Source organism: Bos taurus, chromosome 6 (assembly GCF_002263795.3).
Source record: "Bos taurus isolate L1 Dominette 01449 registration number 42190680 breed Hereford chromosome 6, ARS-UCD2.0, whole genome shotgun sequence".
NCBI classification, from domain to species: domain Eukaryota; kingdom Metazoa; phylum Chordata; class Mammalia; order Artiodactyla; family Bovidae; genus Bos; species Bos taurus.
This window is the reverse complement of record NC_037333.1, coordinates 101,513,684-101,530,086: the sequence shown is the minus strand read 5'-3', so window position 1 is coordinate 101,530,086 and position 16,403 is coordinate 101,513,684. Positions and strand designations below refer to the sequence as shown.

Sequence of the window (16,403 nt, the reverse complement as noted above, 5' to 3'; positions counted from 1 at the left end):
TGGCCCCGCGGGAAAAGTTCCTAGCCCCTCCGGGGTGGACTCGTAATTTCAGACCAAGTTGAAAATGCCGCCGACTGCCCCCACACTTCCAACTTCGGAAACAGAACTTTATGGCCCTGGGGAATGCGAGGGAGAATGGAAAAATGCCCTGCTCTTCCTCTGCGAATCTAAATAAACCCCTCCCCCTCTCTTTGCACTCCCTTGTCTCCAGCCTTGTTTCCATATTCTCACCGGGCGGATTTGGGCTTTGAAAGGGTGAGGAGAAGAATGCGAGAAAGAGCGGGGCTGTGCCAGTTCCCTGCAGCAATATTGCAACTTGGAAATGGCGGGGTCGACGAAAACAGCTCGGTGAGTTTTCCCACAGTTGTAAAGTGATCTTCAGAGATGCGGTGGAACACTTAGTCAACCCCAGATGCCCTCAGGAAAACTCACATTCTCATCTTTTTGAAAAAAAAAAAAAATAATAATAATAAAGTACGTAAAATCCTGTTATTTTCCTTCTGAAGTTCAGATAATCCTAAAGTTTAAAAAAAAATGAAGTTTTTAGTTTGACATAATGGAATAAAATAAAGACACCCATTTTTCTATAGAACTACATATTACAGCTTAGTAAAAGTATGTCCTAGCAGCTAAAAAATTTTCGTGTCCACAGTTTAACCAGGAAGTCTTACTGAATTCAAGAGCAAAGGATATCTCATCATTTGAGTTTCAAGTGTTTGGGTTTACTCTCAGAAGTATAAGGTAAACCTGGTACAAGGGGACCTGCAGGTTAAGTTATTCTTGGACCACACCCCCTCCCCCCTCCGTGTTAAGCCCTAGATGAATCTCACCTTCTTGGCTGGTTCCAAAATGGAGAGATATGAAGCAAAATAAGAGCTGCAATCTTTAGGCTCCTTAGCCCCTGAGGCTGCTGTACATGTATGATGAATGAGGGAATTAATAATAATGATTTACCTTTGGTGAGCACTTGCGTTTTCATTATCTCATTTACTAAATGAATAGCTGTGATGGATGTATTCAGTCGAATATGCCTTGCAAATATGGGCTGAGTGTGATTACTTACAGCACTAAACACAATAGAAAATGCACAGCAGAATTTTAAGATAAGGACCCTGCCCTCAAGGAGATAAACGCAAGGCCTAAGAAAGAAAACTAGCATTCTTGAAACAATTTGAGATTATAGCCAGAATGTGCAGCCAAACACTGAGTGCAGTGCAGTAGTCAATGAGAGCAAGTCTGTGGTATGTCGAATGGGCTGGATTAGTCAGATTAAGGAGGAAAGGAATTTAAATTGGACTTGGAAGGGTAGGGAGTGGGATGAAGGAAGCAAAGATGAGGAAAGACATTTATTTGAAAGAAAAATGTAAAACCAAAATGCAACAGCAGGAATAGAGTGGTGAAGTAAATAACAATGAGAAGATCAGGCCAGCTGACCTAGAGACAGAAATGAAGGATTGGCGCAATTCCCTAGCCCTTCCCTCATTTTCTGAAATAGGAGGTTTTAAATGTTCTGGTTTAAGTATGGGTTGGGAAGGTAGAGTGGGAGAGGTCATTTTGTGAGAATAAAAGCTTTCATGGAACATCTGCCTCTGTTTTGCCACTGAAAGAAAAGTTCCTGCATTTATTAGAAAGAAAAGCAATATCCATAATACTTGGGATAACTTATGCATTCATGTCAGAAAGAAGGTATAAAGAGGATGGTTTGGAAATTTTCACAAAAGTAGTTAGAAAAACTAAAGTGTTGTGAGTTTGTGTGTGTGTTTGTGTGTGCATTAAGGCCTTTTCAGGTGGTTGCCCTCCAGGCTTTTTCCCAGTGATCCTTGTGTCTTATAGGAGCTGAAAGGCTGGTTTTAAAATAAATGACTGTGATACCAGAACCTGATAGAGTACACAAAAGAGAAATCTATAGTTTAATCTCCTTTTTGGATATAATGTAAAATTAAAGTACAATATTAACAGTAGAACTAGAACTGTATTACGAATGTATGCCGAAGTTAGGAATTATGCCAAGTATATAAGAATGATTCTGTAATAGAAAACTTATATAGTTGACTATATTAAGTCAAAGGAGAGAAACTGTGTGCCTTAATTGATACTGAAAAGGATTTTGTAAAATCCAGCATCGTTCCTTAATAAACAGTTTTGAAGAATGTATATTTTACATCAAAGTCAGAAACTTGCTGAATAATGAACCACTATGCTAATTTCTGCTGGAGTCAGGAGCAAGGCCAAGAATGCCCACCATCAGTCCAGGTAAGGAAATGATAGCCAATGAAATTAGATATGGAATGTACTTAGTCACTCAGTTGTGAACGACTCTTTCCGACCCTTTGGACTATAGTCCACCAAGCTCTTTAGTCCATGGGGTTTTTCAAGCAAGAATATTGGAGTGGGTTGCCATTTTCTCCCTCCAGGTGATCTTCCTGGCCTAGGGATCTAATCCGAGTCTTCTGTGTCTCCTACAATGCAGGTGGATTCTTTATCCACTGGTGTGGAATAGAAACAAGAAATTAAACACTGAAAATGTTAGGATTGTCATTTGTTTGCAAATTATATGCAAACTCTAAGGACTAATAGAAAAACTTTCAGAAGCAATAAAAGATACTCATCTTTTATTGAGTTATAAAATGTTAGAGTAACATTTTATGTTTTGATGGACAAAGCCAAGAAGTGGTACAAGTTACAGTCATTCTAATACAGATGAAAATTTTGAGAGTGCATTCTGTTTCTTTACATCCTCATCATTAAACTTTTTTGAACTTTGCCAATCTAATAAATACAAAATGCTATCACATTACATCTGTACTTTCAATTCTCTTATGAGCACTTTTTATATGTCTACAAGCCAGTCTATTTTCTGTTACCAAAAATATTATCCCATATTTTCTTCTAGAGCTTTTATAGCCTTCACAGTTTATTCTTTGATCCATATGGAATTTATTTTGGTGGTAGCAGTAACTACCCATTTGTCCCCCCAAACCTTAAAAGAATTTGTAAATTTTACTACATAGCCATGTAAAGCTTCTATAGAGTAATAAAAAATGCAACAAATAGGAAATTTACAAAAGAAATTTTAAAAAGCAATAAATATTTAAAAATAAAACAACTGTATAGAGAAGTAAAACTAAAAATGATACATTTGTAACTATTGAATTGGAAAAATATTTTTAAAGATGTAATATCTGGTGTTGGTGAAAACACGTGAAATAGATATTGTCTCATAATTGTTGGTAGGATTATAAATTGGGTTATTCCATTTGGGAGTGCAGTTGCAGTGTCTTTCATAATTTATGATGTTTATATCCTTTTACTTATTTTTTGGAAATTTTTCCTATAAAAATATGTATACCCATGACCAGAGATATGATCTCTTTCTGGGACCTTCCTGGTGGCTCAGTGGTTCAGATTTCAGGCTTCCAATGCAGGAATCATGTGTTTGATCCTTGGTCAGAGAGGGAGTGAGGATCCCACATGCAGTGTGGCAAAAAGAAAAAAAAAGAAAAGAATATTCTTTGCAGTATTGTTGATAGTCAGAAAATTTAAAAACAAAATAAATGTCCATAATGGTGGAATGATTAAGTTAACTATGGTTACTCAGGTATATTACCTGGTGACAAAATCAAGTGGCCATACAGAATGATCTTATTTCTGTTCAAAAGTACATATATCTATGTTTTGATATATGGTGATACTTAGAGTGTTACCAATGGTTTCTACAAGAATTAGAAATCCAGAAAACGTTGCATTTCTGAAATGTTTTAATTTAAAATCTTCACAAGATTGTTTACTTTTGTATAGAAGGCCAAAGGGGTTAAAAAAGGCAAATTGCCCACTATAAAATAAGTCATGGGGATGTATAAATTCATGGGCATATAATGTATGGCAAAGGCACTATAGTTAATAACACTCTATTGTATATTTGAAAGTTGCTAAGAGAGTAGATCTTAAAAGTTTTCATCATGAAAAAAAATTTTTTGTAAATTTTAATTAAATTAAAAATTCAGTTCCTCAGTCAAACTAGGAGTGTTTCAAGTGTAGCACAGATACAGAGCAGTAGAGACACAGAACATTTCGATCATGGCAAGAAGTCTTATTCAGTTGAGTTGCTCAGTCATGTCCGACTCTTTGCGACCCCATGGACTGCAGCACGCCAGGCTTCCCTGTCCATCACCAATTCCTGGAGAAGTCCTATGCTGCTGCTGCTGCTGCTAAGTCCCTTCAGTCGTGTCCGACTCTGTGCGACCCCATAGACGGCAGCCCACTAGGCTCCTCTGTCCCTGGGATTCTCCAGGCAAGAATACTGGAGTGGGTTGCCATTTCCTTCTTCAATGCATGAAAGTGAAAAGTGAAAGTGAAGCTGCTCAGTCGTGCCCAACTCTTAGCAACCCCATGGACTGGAGCCTACCAGGCTCCTCCGTCCATGGCATTTTCCAGGCAAGAGTACTGGGGTGGTGTGCCATTGCTTTCTCTGGGAGAAGTCCTATAGGACAGTGCTAATTCAGAGGCTAGCATACCTGATTTTTCTCTAAAAGATGAAAGAAAATCTCTTTCTCTTTTGCTGCTTCTGCTTCTGCTAAGTCACTTCAGTCGTGTCCGACTCTGTGCGACCCCATAGACAGCAGCCCACCAGGCTCCCCCGTCCCTGGGATTCTCCAGGCAAGAATACTGGAGTGGGTTGCCATTTCTCTTTTGCTAGTTTCTATTAAAACTTATAAACAAAAAGGTCAATATAGTTTATCACTTCTAACAATAAAGAAATTAGATAGCTGGCCATAACACAAATTTAATTGGGCTCCCATATGGTCCAACCCTGAATAGTCATTGGAAGGACTGACGCTAAAGTGGAAGCTCTAAAACTTTGGCCACCTGATGCGAAGAACTGACTCAATGGAAAAGGCCTTGCAGCTGAGAAGGATTGAGGGCAGAAGGAGAAGGGGCAACAGAGGATGAGATTCTTAGGTAGCATCACCAACTCAATGGACATGAATCTGAGCAAACTCAGGGAAATAGTGAAGGTCAGGGGTGCCTGGCATGCTGCAGTCCATTGGGTCGCGAAGGGTTGGACACAACAACTGAGCAAGGACAACATGATCCGTGAGCCTCGGAATGTCCATTACTTGAGGACCATCCTAAGAAATGTTTTCTGTGGGACCCAGGGATCACCCCATAACAGTCTCCTTGAGACTGTATTCCAAAAATGTGTGTTTTGTGTATTTTTCTAGGGAAAGTGTCTAATAAACACTTCAACAAATTCAGGAAAGGGTATATATCTCTCCAAAACATTGCGATTGTGTGCTTTAAATGCCAATGATTTTAAAATATCACCTTTTAAAGGTTGAAATGAATCCTAAGCTAATCGAAATCTGTAAATAGCAGTGTTTTCCCAGCTGACTTCTTGTGTTCATCTCAATATGAAATATTTGTATTTTGACTTGTACCAACTATGTTAGTGTTTTTTCCCACTATAAGCCCAGGAACATATTATCCTTTCTTGCTTACAAAGTAAGGGCTGTGATGGGAACTTTGCTCAAGTGAGAAGCAGAAGAGAGATAAGTAATCCTCCAAAACACGAGCAGGTAATTGGAGCACAAACTCTACAACAGTGTTTAAGGAAGACTTTGTGAGGCAGTAGTAACACTTCCAAGTGAACCAAGAATTACCTAGCGAGAAAATGCAGTGATGGAAACCAGATAGGACTACAATTACCCTTGGCTCCATTGAATAAGCAGGTTGTTTTCTTTTGGTGGTAGCTGAACTCTCTTTAAAATGTGAGAATTCCCCTAGGATGAGGAGTTACATGACAGCAGTGGCAAAGGTAACTCTTAAGCATTGGGAGGCTGCCTGGTAACTCACTACAATGGAAGAGCACAACATTTGCACTCGGAAGACTCAAGTACAAATCTTGGCAAGTTATCAAACTCCTTTGAGCATGATTTTCCTCCTCTAGAAAGTGAAGGAAATAGGAATAGCTGATATGTTCCACATGGTGTTCAGTTGCTAGGTCATGTCTGACTATTTATAACCCCATGGAAGCAGCATGCCAGGCTTCCCTGTCCTTCACTATCTCCCGGAATTTGCTCAAACCCATGTCCATTGAGTACTAGCCTGTAATGTTCTTTCAGTGTTCAATTGAAGTAAATGAAATACGTGTATAAAAGCTATTTGTAAACTTTACAGCACTGTTTTAAAAAATCAAATAACAGCAACAACCAAAACTGTACAGATATTTGCAATTAGTGTTAAACTTAATGAGACAGAAATTATAAATAATCTCTTTCATTCTGAAGAGAAACTTTCGAAAGTATTTATTAGGTGCCAGGGTCAGGTAGTCCTATGAAAGATTGTCAGAAAAATTTAATTGTGGTGCTTCTGTTTTTTTTTTTTTTGCCAACCAGATTCTTGGCTCTTTTCTCATTTCCCCCGTACTGTTTAGTTGTAGTTGGAATCAAGATTGCCAGGAGAAATATCAACAACCTCAGATATGCAGATGATACCACCCTTGTGGCAGAAAGCAAAGAGGATCTAGAGAGCCTCTTGATGAAGGTGAAAGAGGAGAGTGAAAAAGCTGGCTTAAAACTCAACATTCAAAAAACGAAGATCATGGCATCCAGTCCCATCACTTCATGGCAAATAGATGGGGGAAACAATGAAAACAGTGAGAGATTTTATTTTCTTGGGCTCCAAAATCAGTGCAGGTGGTGACTGCAGCCATAAAATTAAAAGATGCTTGCTCCTTGGAAGAAAAACTATGACCAACCTAGACAGCATATTTAAAAACAGAGGCATCACTTTGCTGACAGAGGTTTGTCTAGTCAAAGCTATGGTTTTTCCAGTAGTCATGTGTGGATGTGAGAGTTGGACCAGAAAGAAAGCTGAGTGCCAAAGAATCGATGCTTTTGAACTGTGGCGTTGGAGAAGACTCTTGAGAGTCTCTTGGACTGCAAGGAGATCCAACCAGTCCATTCTAAAGAAGATAAGTTCTGGGTGTTCGTTGGAAGGGCTGATGCTGAAGCTGAAGCTCCAATACTTTGGCCACCTGATGCGAAGAACTGACTCATTGGAAAAGACCCTGATGCTGGGAAAGATTGAAGGCAGGAGGAGAAGGGGATGACAGAGGATGAGATGGTTATATGACATCACCGACTTGATGGACATGAGTTTGAGCAAGCTCTGGGAGTTGACAGTGGACAGGGAGGCCCGGCGAACTTCAGTCCATGGGGTCACAAAGAGTCTACTGCACTACTAGACTACTAACTACACACTACTACTGTGTAGTTAGTTGCTCAGTTGTGTCCAGCTGTTTGCAACCCCGTGGACCGTAGCACGCCAGGCCTCTCTGTCCATGGGGATTCTCCAGGCAAGAATATTGGAGTGGGTTGCCATGCCTTCCTCCGGGGGATCTTCCCAACTGAGGGATTGAACCCAGATCTCCCACATTGCAGGTGGATTCTTTGCCATCTGAGCCACCAGGGAAGCCCAGGAATACTGGAGTGGGTAGCCTATCCCTTCTCCAGGGGATCTTCCCGACCCAGGAATCGAACCAGGGTCTCTTTACCAGCAGATTCTTTACCAACTGAGCTACCAGGGAAACCTTGGCCCCCAAACTTGACCACGACTTATTAGCCACTCAGATGAAGGCTGGAACCATGTTAGGCTAAAAGCATTCACTTCCTCCTACTTGATTTGCCAGGTGCTCCACCTGACTCAGAATATTTCTCTCCCCTGAATGCCTCAGCTGGTAATTCTCACTTTTAGTCACTAATGAGTTAAACTGCAAGGTGTCAACTTTAGAAGTGTGAAGTTAAATTTGCTTTCCCTTCCAACTTTCTCTCTTCGGGCATTCATGTGATTGCTTTATCAAATTAGGTAGCTGTCACTTTAAACCCTGAGGGTGAGAGATACTGGGGAGGTAAATTTTAATTAGTGAAGGGGAAAGAGGAATGAGGGGAAGCTAGTTTCCGCGTGAGTAGAAGAGGTATGCGGTGTGAGGGTGACCCTCAGGGCTGCTGATACCAAGGGAGGGGCAGAGAAGTATATAGTACTCAAGGGGTGTGGCGCTGAAGTCAAACTGCCTAATTCACAGTTTTTACCGGGGCCGGTCCTCTCTGACTCATTTCTATTACTTGTCCTGGCAGGTTTTGGAACCACCTCTCCACTTTGGTTGAAGGGAGTATGGCAAATAAGCATAGCCCTTCTGCTTTTTGAAACTTGGCCATGTCTGAACACACACAAGGTAATTTAATATGAATATGCTGTCATCTAAATCTGACCTAAAGGACTTGCCTTAGGGTTCATGACTGTTAATCTTCTTTTTTTTTAAGTGTTCCCAGAAATGGAAACCAAATCAGAAGTTAAGCTTTCTAGTTTATGCTCTGTCTTAAGGAACATAAACTAAAGTCTGATGAGAGTGAGCTGCTGTGCAGGGAAGTTGATCATTAAAGGCTTTGTAAGGTGGAATCAGAATGTTTAATGAAACAAAGCATCACTTTGTAAGAAATTCCTCAAAAGTTGATTGCCTTGATTTTTGCATTCTCTTCTGTAATGTTTAAAAGAAAACCTAAGAGGAAAATGATCTAATTTATGGAAACTGGTTACCAGTTTAGGGCCCTCTCCTGACTTAGAATATCATTTAGTGGGAGAAACACTGAACCCGGCCACACTTGACAACCACGCGAAGAGAGGAAGTTTATCTTAGAGAGTTGAAGCTGAGCAGTCCTTTAGTTCATCTACAAAGTTAAAGTAGGAAAGTGTAAAAAAAAATTATACATATATAATTTTAAGCACTTTACTTTTATGAAAAAAACCTGTCATTACACATTCATTAGCAAATCTTTTGATGCTGGGCCAATCTTTGATTCTGACCATGAGTTCCAAGTTGTCTTTTTTACGTAAACTCTTTCCAAATGCAAAAGCTACAATTTTCTGTTTTGTTTTATGTTAAAGGAAATATGGAACCTAAAGGACACTAGCACAGTAATATGACTTTAGAGTACTTCTATATTTGTATAGTATATTACAGTTTTTTTGCTTCTGGTAATTTGTGGCAACAATTTGTCTTTCTGTAGCATTCAACTTCATTTTTTTAAAATTATGGTAAAATATATACACAACATAAAATGAACCATTTTAACTGTTTTAAAATTTCAACTTTATTTTCAGTAGGAAAATGTCTTTTACACTTAAGTATATAAAAATTAAATTACCTAGTTACATTAGCAGGAATAACTTACATTAAGAGTTTGGAAAACTAAAACAATTGATTTTTATGTAAGCTTCATTAAAGTAGGATTTTTGTCTGTTTTATTCATTGCTATGTCCCTAGCTCCTACAACAGTGCCTGTCATATGGTAGGCACTCAGATTCTGTGAAGGCAATGAATGAATGGCTTTTGGTTGTTTTAACTCAGCTGGAGGAAGGATAAATGTTCACATCCCATGATTTGGCTCATTAGTAAACATTCAAAGGCTGTAGGTATCAGTCTGTGTGTCTTATAGAGGGAATGGAGAATGATAGTTAATCTCGCGGTTTGACTAAGTGAAGGTCATTTAATAGTGCTTCTATTTTATTTTGAAAAATCCTGGTATAGTGCTTAGCACAGTATCTTATACACCAGAAGTATTCAGAAAATATTAATCTTTGTTGATTGTTGGTTGATACATTTATTCTTGTCACCCTGTTGAGGGAGGGAGAGGGGAAAAGAGGAAAGGGCAAATAGCAGAGAGATTAATATTCCAGGTATAGTGTTGGCGGGTGGGGGGAAAAGAGACTTTTCTACTCTCTCAAAATAGTTCAGTTCAGTTCAGTCGCTTGGTTGTGTCTGACTCTTTGCGATCCCATGAGCTACAGCACTCCCGGCCTCCCTGTCCAACACCAGCTCCCGGAGCCCACCCAAACCCATGTCCATTGAGTCGGTGATGCCATCCAACCATTTCATCCTCTGTTGTCCCTGGAAGAACGACCCCTGTTGCCTTTGATCAGAGAATATACTCCAGTTACTCAGGTTGCCATAAGCATTCTCTTACTTCATTGTACTTTGAATGATCTTCCTTTCTCTTGTCCAGTTCTCTTAATGGGAAAGTCTTCTCAATCCCACCATTGGCAATTTGAATTACATGAAGAGTATCTGTTAGCTAACAACCCGTTAGCCAAAAATCACTCTTTAAAGCTCTCACCAGCCTGGGGTATGAACTGAATTCCAGGTATATTAATAATATAAATTTAGCCCCTTCTGCTTCCACTAGGCCCCTAGACTCCTAAAAATGTCTCACCTCGTTCCCGTATTTCCAGAATTCTCCAAGAGACAGTTCCTGTGTGCTCTGTAATGTTGTAATGTTTGTCTTTGTTCTTGTCCTCACACCTTCTCCTGAAAGTCTGGTGCTGAGTATCACTTGCATTAGGGAGCTTGCCACTTCCACTGCTGCTAATATCCTCCATGAGGGAATCCACGCTGGGGTCAGGGGATTGTCTCTGAGTGCTCTCAAAGCTGCTCACCAAGAGCGAGAGTGGGACTGAGCTCAGTTGCAGGGGCAAGGCCAGCTCTGTGCCATACTTTGTCGCCTGGTTCTTGAAGCAGCACTGCTTATGTTCATTACATCACAAGGTCTCTGACAAAATTATTTCATGTGGATGGAGGTAAAGAGAGGTAGTCAGCATGCCATGCCTTTCCCTTCACTGTCATCACCCTACATACACTCACACACATACTACTCTTTCCCTTCAATGGAAAGTAAAAGCACTTTTGTGCAAAAACTCATTCAAAGAGATGCTTTGAAAGATCACCAGCCCTCCCTTTCAGCAAACAGCCAGTGGGTGGTGAAAGAAGGGTGAACAAGCACACAGCTGTAGTAACAATGAGTTTTTCCCCCAACTCTTTCAGTAAACAAGCAAGAACTTTATGAGCTATTTCAATGTAAAACAGATTGTAAATGAATTATCTGTATTTTAATAATGCAGTAGTTTCATAAAGTATGAATTTTTGTATCATGTCAACAATTGTATTAATAACATGTTCAACTATAACTACAGTAGTAAAATAAAAATGTACATGTAAATTATGAACTAAAATGTAAAAGTCTTATAAAAGAGATTAGTTTTTGGTTTTAAAAGAGTTTAAAGTATCCTTAATTTGTCTGTTACTATAGAAAATTATCTATCAAATTACTAGTCTTTTAGGGTCCGTTGGTTTAATTCCCAATTTCTGTTTGATGGTCATCAGTGCAGGTAACTGCCTTTTTCTTCCTCCACAGTGTTGTATAAATGGGTTTTTTTTATGATAACATACATGATTATTTCAGTCTTGCTCTAGATATAGATTAAACTAAGTACAATGTAATAGCTTTGAGACACAAGAGGCCTGTTTTAGAGGGGGAAAGCAAAGAGCCAAAGTAGTTATTTTGATATGATCATGAATGAAGTTAACACTTGTATAGTTTTGGTAAAACCAAAGTCTTGATATAATATTTGCATTATATACGCAAAAACCTGTTGCTTACTACTGTTGTCTTTTACTACTATTGCTTAACTTAGTTACGATTGCAGTAACTACTCTGTTACTACTGTTGCCTGTTCCATACTACTACTGTAAGCATTCTCTGAAAATCATACATTTATATTAGTAATAACAGCGTGTTCAGTTCAGTCACTGAGTCATGTCCAACTCTTTGTGACCCCATGGACTGCAGCACGCCAGGCTTCCCTGTCCATCACCAACTCCCAGAGCTTGCTCAAACTCGTGTCCATTGAATTGGTGATGCCATCCAACCATCTCATCCTCTGTCGTCCCCCTCTCCTCTTGTCTTCAATCTTTCCCAGCATCAGGGTCTTTTGCAATGAGTCAGTTCTTTGCATCAGGTGGTCAAAGTATTGGAGTTTCAACTTCAGCATCAGTCCTTCCAACAAATATAACAGCATGTAGTCCTTGAAAATAATATAACTTTATAATGTACTTCTAAGGATATGCTGCTGCTGCTGCTGCTAAGTCGCTTCAGTCGTGTCCGACTCTGTGCGACCCCATAGATGGCAGCCCACCAGGCTCCCCCGTTCCTGGGATTCTCCAGGCAAGAACACTGGAGTGGGTTGCCATTTCCTTCTCCAATGCAGGAAAGTGAAAAGTGAAAGTGAAGTTGCTCAGTTGTAACCCCATGGACTGCAGCCCACCAGGTTCCTCTGTCCATGGGATTTTCCAGGCAAGAGTACTAGAGTGGGATGCCATTGCTCAAATATGTATTAAAATTAGCCATTTTGCCTTTCACATTTAAGTCTCTTCTTCCCAATAAGGACTGCTTTTGACTTTGAAAGAGTTGAAGATTACTTTTGGCTTATTTTTTCATAAATGGATTTCATGTTTGCTGTTACCTTCACAGATGATAAATATTTCTTATACTTTTGAAAAGAAAGGAAAACAATTTTAGATTTACTATGACATTCCTGAGAAATCCTGTTATACTGGATACACCTGATTAATGATATGATAACAGAAAATTAGTTCCTATTTTGGCATCAGTTGTGAAAATCATTTGGTTCACATGCCACTTCAATGTTTGAAGAATGATTCATTACATTTTCATAATTTCTAGAAGCTTATCAATGCCAACTAGTAACATACAAGATCATTCAGTTCAATTGTTAGGTTATGCTTTTATTCCTATTAATAATGTTTTAAAAAATTGTCTCTTCAAAGCTTCAGATTTATACATTATATAAAGAATTTCAAATTCATACATCTCAGTCTTCAACAATAAAGGACACATACTAACAAACAACTCAAAGAAAGATAAGTTGGCTGTGCAAAACTGAACAAGAGTGAACATACATATTTGTTTAGATGGAACACCCACTGGGAGGATTTGATGCAACTGAGATATCATTGATCGAGTTTTGATAAAGTTCTTACTGTTTTTCTTTGTTTTTAATGTCCTGCTTATGAATATACACAATCTTTAATGGATGTAATTTTCTTAAATAGAGAGCAGGTAAAATCTATATCTGACAGTTTTGTCATATTTTTGATAGGACTTTTTTTTTTAACCTCTGGGAAGTTGTAAGGGGCAAATGCTTTCTTTGCTTATAGTAGTGATTCAGTACATGTTTAATTGCCTTTAATTGTTTTATATATGTTGACATTTTTTCTTTCTCTGTTTTAAGGCATGGAGCTGATCTCCTTTCTGTATTCTTTTATTTGAAACAAGCATATGTCCATATGCCTTAAGAAATTCAAACAGATGTGATGTAATAACTTCTGACTATCTGCTAGGTCACCTCTCTATTTTCACAATAATTTTTTTTCTCACTCAAAATAAAAGGGGCCCATGAATTTAATATATACTCCAAAAATAGTATTAATTTGCACTGGAATGGAAAACCATTCATTGAAATACCACCACCATAGAATAGTGATTTTTCCGGTGAATATGAAATAGGCTTTGCTCTTGGAAAGAATCTTGGAAAGGCCACAGAGTACCTCACACACTCCTTATTTCACAGCTCCAGGCCAAATCTGCCTGACTGAAGCGATGTGAAGAGGCATATTCCTGAGTTAATTTGCTTGCTAAGTTGCTTCAGTCCTGTCCGACTTTTTGTGACCCTATGCACTGTAGCGCGCCAGGCTCCTCTCTCCATGGAATTCTCCAGGCAAGAATCCTGGAGTGGGTTGCCATTTTCCTCCTCCAGGGAATCTTCCTAACCTGGGGATCGAACCTGTGTCTCTTATGTCTCCTGCATTGGCAGTCAGGTTGTTTACGAGTAGCACCACCTGGGAAGCCCTGAATTAACTTGGTGGATGGTTGTTATATCCTGCATTTTTCTTTCTCTCCTCTGCCAAGTCTCCATTCTGACCTCCACTCAAAGAAATATGTTTCCAGCTGAGCAGTCCAGGTTGCATGGAGTTGTGAGATAGGAAATATTGGTAGAAAAATGGAAGTGTTTAATTATTTACACAGTTCTAAGACCCTTAGCTTCCCATTAAAATGTTGTTGAATAATATTTGAATTCAGTGTATTTACTTAAGCTTTCAGCATTTCAGAGTGATTTTTTAATATGAGAAATTAAAATCTGTGATAAAGCAGCACATTATTGAAATTTTAAGTAATTACTGTTTAGCAGTACAGAAAATGCGACAAAGTATAGCCAATTTAAAACCACTAACTTATTTTTATACAAGGAATATTGTTAGGTCTCATGATGACTCTGTTTCCAAGCACACTATTTGTTAAAGTACAAATTTTTATTTAGTTGGCTTAACTAGTAACTTCTTAAAACTTTTAAAGACATGCTAAAACATAGATAGTATATATTTGATTTTACAAATATTTTTCTTTTAGTGTAGAACTGTGAAACATTTTAAGATTGTTAAATAATTATTTAGTAGTTGTTAAATAATTGTTAAATATAATTACATCCCTTTAATAGAGATGTAATCTTTTTAGACTGACATTTTCTCATTTGTACAGGATGAGTGTTTCTAAGATGGCCAGACTTTAACATATTAAATTTTATTTAGAGTATTGCTATGTGAAAAAAAAGCAAGAAATAGAAAAAGGCATATGAGAAATATATGCATATATGTATATACCTAGGTTTGCTTGTATTTACATAAAGAAATGCTAAGAAGACCCATGCTGTTAAAAATAGTTACCTCTAGGGGACAGGGAGGAATGGCCTGAATGTGGACAGCAGCAGGATCAAGACTTCTTACTGCACACATTTTGATGTCCTTTTATTTTTTGAAAATGGGAAATTATATGGTCGGAGGGTGGGGGAAGAATAGATAGAGACCCTCAAACAGAGATAGCCAAAGAACGAAAATAGAGATGTGGGGATAAAATAGAGATGGGGAAGAGTCTTGCTTTTGTTTTCTCTGAGAATCAGTTCAGTTCAGTTCAGTTCAGTTGCTCAGTCATGTCAGACTCTTTGCGACCCCATGAATCGCAGCTCACCAGGCCTCCCTGTCCATCACCAACTCCCGGAATTGACTCAGACTCACGTCCATCGAGTCAGTGATGCCATCCAGCCATCTCATCCTCTGTCATCCCCTTCTCCTCCTGCCCACAATCCCTCCCAGCATCAGAGTCTTTTCCAATGAGTCAACTCTTCGCATGAGGTGGCCAAAGTACTGGAGTTTCCGCTTTAGCATCATTCCTTCCAAAGAACTCCCAGGGCTGATCTCCTTCAGAATGGACTGGTTGGATCTCCTTACAGCCCAAGGGAGTCTCAAGAGTCTTCTCCAACACCACAGTTCAAAAGCATCAATTCTTCGGCGCTCAGCCTTCTTCACAGTCCAACTCTCACATCCATATGTGAATAGAGTGAGATAATCTGTTGATCCAGTCTATTGGTCTGGTAGTGACATGAACTTGGCATCTTCTTTTTCTCTGCAGTATATCCTCTTAAATTAAAAATATATTGTTACCAGTACAAGCTACTGGGCGTTGGTGAGTTTCCAAGTTAGATTTGTATGTTCTGTACAGATTTTACAAGATTGCACATATTTATGAGTTTAAAAATAGTTATTAAGAAAAACAGTCATCTTTCAGCACTTTCTCTGCTGGGACCTGGGTTCAATCCTTGGTCAGGGAACTAAGATACCATAAGGCATGTGATACAACTGAGGGGAAACTAAAGAGAGTAACAGTCATCCTTAGTTCACCTACTTTTCAATTAAAAAAAATAACTTTGTTCTTCCTCTCTTCTGGATGCTTTTATATATGTAATGATAGAGCTGATAATCTATCATTATCTAGTAAAGCTATTTTTTCTTGATTGCTTATAATTAGGTTTGAAATAGCTTTCCCATTAGGAATCTGGATCTTCAGGTTTTTCTGTCTGAAATGCTTCATTATGTTGCAAGTTGGAGCTTGATATGCAAGATGTCAATCAGAATGGAAGTTCTCTTTTTGTATATTCTGTCCTTCATAAATATTTTTACTTCTTTTCATTCATTCAGCTAAAATTCACTGAGAGAAAACTCTTATAAACTGCATATTACTACTAAGTCGCTTCAGTCGTGTCCAACTCTGTGTGACTCCATAGATGGCAGCCCACCAGGCTCTCCTACCCCTTAGATTCTGCAGGAAAGAACACTGGAGTGGGTTGCCATTTCCTTCTCCATATTACTTCTGCACATTACTAAACACTTCAAAAATATGAGAAACAATGGTCAAGCTAAAATTTGTCTATGATTTGAATATTATTAATCATTTGAACTTTTAAATAAATATAATTCAAGTAATTCTTCAGGTTTTCTTCAGATCAGATCAGTTGCTCAGTCATGTCAGACTCTTTACAACCCCATGAATCGCAGCACGCCAGGCCTCCCTGTCCATCATCAACTCCTGGAGTTCACTCAGACTCACGTCCATCGAGTCAGTGATGCCATCCAGCCATCTCATCCTCTGTCGTCCCCTTCT

General features: G+C 38.8%; 1 protein-coding gene across 2 annotated transcripts in view; it reads left to right on the top strand.

Moving 5' to 3' along the window:
* MAPK10 (mitogen-activated protein kinase 10) overlaps window positions 1–16,403 on the top strand; it is a 622,226-nt gene continuing 605,823 nt past the window's right edge. Inside the window, exons 1-2 of one of the 2 annotated variants that reach the window (XM_005208191.5) lie at window positions 1–348; window positions 8,136–8,233. The gene's annotated coding sequence lies outside the window, so the exon portion shown is untranslated. The remainder of the gene's footprint in view (window positions 349–8,135; window positions 8,234–16,403) is intronic. The other variant, XM_059887589.1, reaches the window with a different exon arrangement.